Source organism: Osmerus mordax, chromosome 12 (genome assembly GCF_038355195.1).
Source record: "Osmerus mordax isolate fOsmMor3 chromosome 12, fOsmMor3.pri, whole genome shotgun sequence".
In the NCBI taxonomy this organism is placed as follows: domain Eukaryota; kingdom Metazoa; phylum Chordata; class Actinopteri; order Osmeriformes; family Osmeridae; genus Osmerus; species Osmerus mordax.
This window is the reverse complement of record NC_090061.1, coordinates 360584-369528: the sequence shown is the minus strand read 5'-3', so window position 1 is coordinate 369528 and position 8945 is coordinate 360584.

Below are 8945 nucleotides of genomic sequence, written 5' to 3'. Positions count from 1 at the left end.
CCACGCAATAAAAAATACACAACAGACAAACAGTCAACATGCGGTCCATTAAACACACACACAGACAACCTTCTCAGCCCCTTTAAAGACCTGGTTATGATGTGGACGTCAGCGTGCCGGTGTTTCACCCCCTGGGGCTCCAGTAGTATCCTGTGTGAGCACTCTTGACTGTGATCGGTGTATGCATCCACATCTGCTCTGCTTGTTTAAAATGAGTCTGGGCAACAGATGACAGAGGAAATGCTGTCCTGCAGAACAGCTGACAGGAAGTGCTCCAGAAGAGCTGCTGGGTTAAGTGGAGCTGTAGAGTTTGGGGGATCTATGTAAACAGCTTCCAATGCTGGGGATGATCCACTGGTAACACCCACCCTTCCAGCCTCCCCTCCCCTGGGGGTTCATCATCTCTGTCGATTGTCATTCTAGGGAGAAGGACAATGATCGCATCAACATCAGCAGGCGTTTTATTGTTTTACGTATGTCCAGCAAGGCTCTGCAAATGGTTTGTTTCATGTTCCCTTCATGAATGCCAAATGAGGACGTGTAGAAGCCAGAGGTAACACTGCAAGTGCTAGAGCCGCTACAGAGGAGCTGTCCTGGAGCATACAGGTAAGCAGAGCGCAGGCCCAGCACGTCAGCAGAACACACTACAGAGGAGCTGTCCTGGAGCACACAGGAAGCAGAGCGCAGGCCCAGCACGTCAGCAGAACACACTACAGAGGAGCTGTCCTGGAGCACACAGGAAGCAGAGCGCAGGCCCAGCACGTCAGCAGAACACTTTCAGGGACGTCCAGGTTGTTTTCATTATGCAATGAGAAGCACACAACATTTTCTGTGTGTTGATTTCAGTGAGTTGGTTTATTTTTATTTTACCCAAAGGTCTTGTGGACTCAGGTAGAATTTATTGTCATCAAAATGCTTTTCATGATTTTTATCAAGACCTTGATTTCCCTGTTCGATTACTGCATAACCTATCTCAGTGCAAAACAGATTTTAACAGATTTTATTTTATTTTGTAATTATTTAAAAATTCTTTGTAAATGTACTGTTAAAACTATCAATATGATTTGGTTATCCAGCTTTCCTAGAGGGAGGGACAATGTCCTGTACTGCCACTATACTGACTCCTGACCTCAACCCTCTGCCCCTAAGCCTAACACCATGACCCTAACCTCAAACCCTAACGCTAGATGCCTGCCATAATGCTACAACCCTAACCCCAATACCATGAATTTAGCCCTATGGCCCTAATTCCCTAATCTTAACCATAACCATAAGACTAAATTGTATTTAATGCCATGGGCCTCACCTATGACCCTGACCGTAATGTCCGACCCCAACACATGACACTAACTTGCAATGAATAAGAATACTGTAGTAAGAACATATGTGATCTAAAACAGTTTAGTGTTATATTTTGGTCAGAAGCAGTCAGTGTTGTGTAGCTCTGTATGACAGAAACGTTGTCTCATGTGGGTTATTTTAGAATCATTGAAAATATAAACAAGACAGACAGAGGGATAATTTACTCATAAAACACAAGTTTCAGTTTCTTTGACAAAACAGTCAGAGTTAAAGAAAAATCTGCTGTTAACAGTTATGCGAACAAATATTCATTATCATTCCTTGGACTTCATCCAAAGCAAAGACAGTAGAAGCATGGATGTATTTCGGAGAGAGTTGGCGTGCAAAACATGGGAGTAAAAAAATCCTTTGTGTTCAAGAGGCAAACAATTGTGATCGATCCACCTCCTGTACATATACTCACAATAATAACAGAATGTGTTTGTACAAAATACTGACCTTGTGTGTTTTGTAGTTGAGATTATATATACCGTTGCCCTATGCAAAACAGAGACTTTAGAATTGTCATAGAAAAAGAGCCTTGATGAGCAAAGCATCACTCTGACCAATAAAAGAGTACAGTGTTCCACACATGATGGGTCTTTTTCCTCTTATGTGCTCCTGATTTCCCCTGGTCCGGTCATACCTGTCTCTAGCACAGAGGGGTCGTTCCCCTGGTCCGATCATACCTGTCTCTAGCACAGAGGGGTCGTTCAGGCGGTGGGCTTCAATTTAGAAGCATTTAGGCTCCAAATTCTCTGGCCACGCATGGCCCTCTCTCTTTCTTACTTCTAAGCAGTCATGTCAGTCCTGATGGAGGAGAGGCAATGTATTCAACCCACCTGGTTTCTGACTAATCGTCCTGACTGACTTCCCTGCCAGAGGCGTCCCAGTGAGAACCAGTGCTGACCGGTCTGGATGGGTCAGGCCCTGTGCGACAGGGACTACACACGTGTGTCGGGACACCACAACACAAGAAAGGCAATTTCTGATAAGTAATTATGGATAATGAAGGAACATCATTTCAGAGACTCGGTCCTGTTCTCCCACCCTGTCAGAGAGCAGCTCTGGCAGACACAGAAACGTAAACATCAGCAAACTGAGGATGTTATACACACTCGGGGGGTATTCCAGGTAGCGGGTTTAACAAACTGTGAGCCTAACCCTGAACTCTGAGTTGAGTTACTCTAAAATGGGAAACTCGACTTTTCTGAGTTAAGCGCGGGCATGAGAACTATTAAAAGCCAACATCAATGCTCCGATACTAGGATCCACCATGGCACCCGACGACCAAAAACTTGATCCTACTTCACCACACTTCAGATATAAGTTGTATTACGTGTTTATGGTCAATCTGAGCACATAGCCTATTCCGGAAAAAAGCAACACGGCTGTAGCAGCGTATACAATTGGCGTGGGAGACAATTGCTACCGAATCAATGCATACATTTGAATGCAATAGCCAGTCCATACATTGAACATTTAACCCCACTGTCCGTTAATATTACAGGAGAAAAAGTGGTGGACTTAAAAAAATAGCATGTTCAATGTTATATTAAATATAAAAACATACTACGAACAGGTAAGGCATATTTTGCAAAAGTAAATATCAATTGGTGCCTATTTCAAGTTGTAATAGTAGTTACCCGCAATAGAGATGTTCATTTAATTGCAGGTGAATTCTGCATGTGGAACTGTGAAATTTAATGTAATCTCATGTATTCCCAGTTACAAGTAAATGAGTTGTACAAACTGCATCTCATGAAGAAAGTGCCAAAAACTGACCAAGAGATGGTGTAGGCCTACTTAGGGTAGAAGAATAAATCAGTGAACTGTTACCTCCTCTGGGTTACAGTAGCTCTTCCCACAGTGTGGAAAATGATTCTTTAGTACAATGTTTTAGTATAGCACCCCTTGCTGGTTGTTTTTGGTAATGTTGGAAAGCCTGTTGTAGTTGAAGGATGGTGCATGATTGCAAAAGCCTTGCAGTGAATCATGTACTTACAGTACTGTCAGTTGTGTTTATTTCAAATGAACACAGGGATGATACTGCACATGTGGGGTACCTTAAAGAAACGTCATAATTTTAAACTCCCCAGGTGATAAGATGCACAATATGGTGATGTCCTGAATGTGCTGTTGTTAAGGTAACACCAACCACAGCCACACACTACTGGTGAGCCATGTAACAACTGATAGATATGAGGGGTGCACTGTCACAAACACATGCAGAGATGTTGCCGTGGTTATCACAGCCTTCTGTGTGGATGTTGCTGTCATTCTGTTGCCAAGAACTCCCTGTTCTGTGTGTGTTGTTGTTTGGTCTTATGTTGTTCTTCAAATACATATTATTTTCTTTTTTTTTCTTTTTTTTTGTCAATGCCGTTTGAAGAAAAGCTGCAATTGTAAAATATATTATGATGCAATAAGCTGCAAAAAAGGAGATGGATGCGGTAGAATTCTGCTGGTTTTGTTTCCCTGGTAACCTGAAATAAATTTGCAAGTGAATGTGCAGAGAACCTGTACAGAAGATGACTGCAAGGTCAGAGAGGGCTCACTTAGTACAGATCCAAGAGTGTATACTTGCTCTGTGGATTTAATACAGATCCAAGAGTGTTTACTTCATCTGTGGAGTAATGACAGGGAAGATGACAGTGAAGACATCAAACATTAACATTAGTTTGACACATCGTTTTTGTTATTAATCGGTCAAACGATTGTGGTGAAGTTGGGTTAGGGTTAGGGAAGTTGATTATGTTTTGGGGCTAATTTGGCAGCGTGTTTGTCTGAAGCAGGTTCAGTCTTTGTTGCTGTCTTTTCTGCTTTCAACAGATGAGAAACCGTGACCTTTAACCCAAGATATCCTCACATGCATCTGACAGTTTCCTGCCAAATAGTAGAAGGATCTGTGACAAGGAGAGCACATCAACTACGAAACACCTTCTTCTTCTTCTGGGAGGGGGACCTGAGAGGGCTGCTGGGAGGGGGGCCTGAGAGGGCTGCTGGGAGGGGGACCTGAGAGGGCTGCTGGGAGGGGGACCTGAGAGGGCTGCTGGGAGGGGGACCTGAGAGGGCTGCTGGGAGGGGGACCTGAGAGGGCTGCTGGGAGGGGGGCCTGAGAGGGCTGCTGGGAGGGGGGCCTGAGAGGGCTGCTGGGAGGGGGGCCTGAGAGGGCTGCTGGGAGGGGGACCTGAGAGGGCTGCGGGGAGGGGGACCTGAGAGGGCTGCGGGGAGGGGGACCTGAGAGGGCTGCTGGGAGGGGGACCTGAGAGGGCTGCTCGGAGGGGGACCTGAGAGGGCTGCGGGGAGGGGGACCTGAGAGGGCTGCGGGGAGGGGGACCTGAGAGGGCTGCTGGGAGGGGGACCTGAGAGGGCTGCGGGGAGGGGGACCTGAGAGGGCTGCTGGGAGGGGGACGTGAGAGGGCTGCGGGGAGGGGGACCTGAGAGGGCTGCTGGGAGGGGGACCTGAGAGGGCTGCTCGGAGGGGGACCTGAGAGGGCTGCTGGGAGGGGGACCTGAGAGGGCTGCTGGGAGGGGGGCCTGAGAGGGCTGCTGGGAGGGGGACCTGAGAGGGCTGCTGGGAGGGGGGCCTGAGAGGGCTGCTGGGAGGGGGACCTGAGAGGGCTGCTGGGAGGGGGACCTGAGAGGGCTGCTGGGAGGGGGGCCTGAGAGGGCTGCTGGGAGGGGGGCCTGAGAGGGCTGCTGGGAGGGGGACCTGAGAGGGCTGCTGGGAGGGGGGCCTGAGAGGGCTGCTGGGAGGGGGACCTGAGAGGGCTGCTCGGAGGGGGACCTGAGAGGGCTGCTTCAATTCAAGTTTATTGTCAGATGTACAGGATTCACAAGTATACAATGAAAAGCTTTGTGCCGCTGAGCTACCTACAACAGTGCAGTTTTTAATAATCAAATAGATAGTAGCGGACAATAATAACAATAAGATAATCCTTTATTAGTCCCACAATGGGGAAATTTGCAGGATTTCAGCAGCGTAGAGCTAGTGCAAACTACAAACAAGTAAAAAAACAACAGTACAAAAACAACAATGTAGCAAAATAAGTATAATAATAATAAGACAAAGTACTTACATAATTAAATACATTGCACAGATTTTGTGTTTGGTGGTCTACTGGGAGCACAGCTGGTTGTACAGCCTGACAGCAGCAGGAAGGAAGGATGAGAGGCTGTATAAGAGGCTGTCGTGGAGGCTGTGTATTAGAGACTGTGTAGTGGAGGCTGTGTATTAGAGGCTGAATATTAGAGGCTGTGTAGTAGAGGCTGTGTATTAGAGGCTGTGTATTAGAGGCTTAATATTAGAGGCTGTGTATTAGAGGCTGAGTATTAGAGGCTGTGTATTAAAGGCTGTGTAGTGGAGGCTGTGTTTTAGAGGCTGTGTAGTGGAGGTTGTGTAGTGGAGGCTGTGTAGTGGAGGCTGTGTTTTAGAGGCTGTGTAGTGGAGGCTGTGTAGTGGAGGCTGTGTAGTGGAGGCTGTGTTTTAGAGGCTGTGTAGTGGAGGCTGTGTAGTGGAGTGGAATATTACAATGCTCCTCTGGTACCAGAATACCCACATTTGTGGATGTAAATGCTGTGGGTTACTGTTAAACAACTTCATGTCTTTTGTGACGGTATTTTGATATTCTGTAAAATATCCCAAACATCCTCAAATTCCCCCTTGCAGTGTCTACTACTGTTAATGTAATACATGACAAACTGTGATAACTCATTTTCATGTAAAGTAAATATCAGTCCAAGGCTGTGTTCATGTATCTGTCCAGGAGGGGGCACTGTGATCAAATATCTTGCTGGGTAGGAGCACGCCTGGGTTGTGATATTAACTTAAGCACACCTTCAGTCATAGATGAATATATGAATACGTTTTGAGTGGTGTATTGTGTACACTAAAGACAAGACACATGACTGGATAGCATCATTGGTACAGACCCACAGGAAGTGACAGCATGAGTTTAAGCTTAAGCCTCCTGCTTCAGCACTAATTTGAGAACTTTTGTCATTAAAACAAGCTGATAAGGAGATCTTCCCTACCTGAGGAAGCGGTACACTCTCAGGGTCAGCGACAGCACTGCTTCACAGCTCCTAAAACAAATCTCTTTAGCAAGGACGATTACCCTGCCTTGTGTTGCAGCACAGTCCCAGAAGTGCAGAAGTGATCTGTTGTCAACGAAGTGACATGATGCAACACCTAGCAATGCAAATATGTCACATTTCTCATTACCAACCACTGGCCAGTTGTGGAGGTTCTTTGTGAATGACCAGACAGGTCCAGACAGGTCCAGACAAGACCAGACAGGACACTAGCTGTGAAGGTCATACTGCTGAGGTTGACTGTGGTATTGATGACCTGTCACATGTTGAAGTTGGTTTGGGAATCAATGGAATAATGTGACAACCAGGGGCATACCGTGACTTACACAACCCCCTCCACAACTACACAACACACACAACCTAACACTTTACATTGATGTTATGTTACCTACCATGTGACTGCATAGCAATACCTATAGTAACAACGTAGATCCATAGGAGCTGCTAAATAATGAAGTGTTGTTGTAAAGTTTAAGAAGGCACAGTAGGGGGAGGGGGTGGGGGAGGGGTAAGTGGATGCTGTAAAGGGGCAGATGAAGGTTGTTCCACGATCATCCACTCCTGGAAAGCTCAAACTCAGAGTTCTTACCCAAGTGAAACCTATCATGTTTACTGTAACCTTAATGTAAAGTGTAACTACCATGTTCTTTCAATAGGTAGTGCTGTGTAGTTCATTTTCATGAAAATTCTCTTTCTATCATGTTTCTCTCAATTCATCCTTTCATAGTGTTTTAGCCTCCCACACATGCCACCTACATCAGGAACACATGGCCTTTTCTCTCAATCTAAAAAAATGTTTCCTCTTTAAAAATGGAAATATCTGTATGTGACTGATGTGCTGTGCTTACACCGTGACTAAATGAATTATGGCAACACATTTTTATTTGATATAGGAACTGACTGATGGCTCTTTTGCAAAAAAAGTTCAACAAGGTATTTTCTTGTTTCCAGCTGTCTAATCCAGAACATAGAAATAAGATGAATATGGCTTTTCTATTCTCAATGCTGGTGACCCTAAAAGCACGGCCTGACCACTTCTCACACTGTCCTGGGCATGAACGGGGTTGTGCCATGTCTGTTGAGCTGACCATGTGCAGATCTCTTCCTGACATGTGCAGCTTTGTGTGAAGACAAACACCTGAGGTCTGTCCCCAGAGAGCGTGGAGGCACGCGGACTATCCCCGACAGGACCTGTCCCCAGAGAGCGTGGAGGCACGCGGACTATCCCCGACAGGACCTGGCACAGAGATATATCCACACATGCGCACTCTAAAGTGGAACATTCAGGTGAATCCCTTACTTGCCACTGGTAATATCATGTCATTGTCTTTATGGAAATTTCCTTAAAAGATGGGTTTTGATTAATGACCAATGTACATGATTAATTAAAGTACACCTGGCATTTTTTAATTTCGTCAAATAAGATATTTCATTCTAAGGAAAGCACGTGGTGCTGAAGGAACAGCTCTTTCTCAAGTCGAGTGCCTTATTCACTTGTCCACGAACTACGATCTTCGATAGAGGTGTTATATCTCTGTTGCGGAATTAGAATCTAAATCGTAGGCTGTAACCGTTAAGAAAATAACATTCGGTGACAATTTTCAATTACTAAACTGTGCTACCTTTAGGACCCGGTGTCGTTCTTCATTGGCTTTTTCTGTAGTTAGTGAGGGTGAAGAGAGGCAAGGGACAGAGAGAGCGCGTCTGTATCACGATCTACACTGAACTGGAATCAGCTTTCAGAATGTAAAATGATTATTCCCCTGTGAATGCTAGGACTACAATTTTATCAGCCCTCCAAAAAAGATTAATCAGCTTGTGAGACAGCTGTGAGATCCCAGTGTTCAAGAGTCATTTCTTGGGCTTGGAATTTCCAAGACGTGTGGTAGCAACAGAACCTGGTTCAGTTTGACTGAAAGCACTGTGGTCTAATTGGGCTCAACTCTCACGTTTTTCTCGGTTTGAGGTCGGATCACTTGCAAGTGCGCCCTACATTCCAGGTTAGTGTTTTTGTATGTGTTTTACGGACAAAAAGTCTATCAGCGAATCTACGAATGAAAAAAGCATGACATGTTCTAAGATCTTAACGGCTTGCCTGTTCTGCTTTAATTAACCCATATTTTAGAGTTTTCGGTTAACGGGGATATCCCTCCTAAATGCTTCTCTGAACTAAACGTTTTGATAAACTGGGAATTTAGATGCCAACTCTTTCAGAAATGGTCATTGAATATCACGTTAGCCAGTAGCCTGTACATTATTATTCAACACAGGCATGTTACGTGTCACTGAATACTAATTGGGCGTCCCTGGTTAACGCGCTGTTATACTCAATTGGGCTTTCATATTGACATGGTGTGGGCCGCCCAACGACTTGGTTATTGAGGCCATACTAGGTTTTGTTGGTCATACCACACATAAAACGCTTTTTACAGCAGCTTTTCTAATTATGTGACTGCATTAATTATCTATTCATTTTTGTTTCTTACTGTGTAGGTGTGCATGCAGCG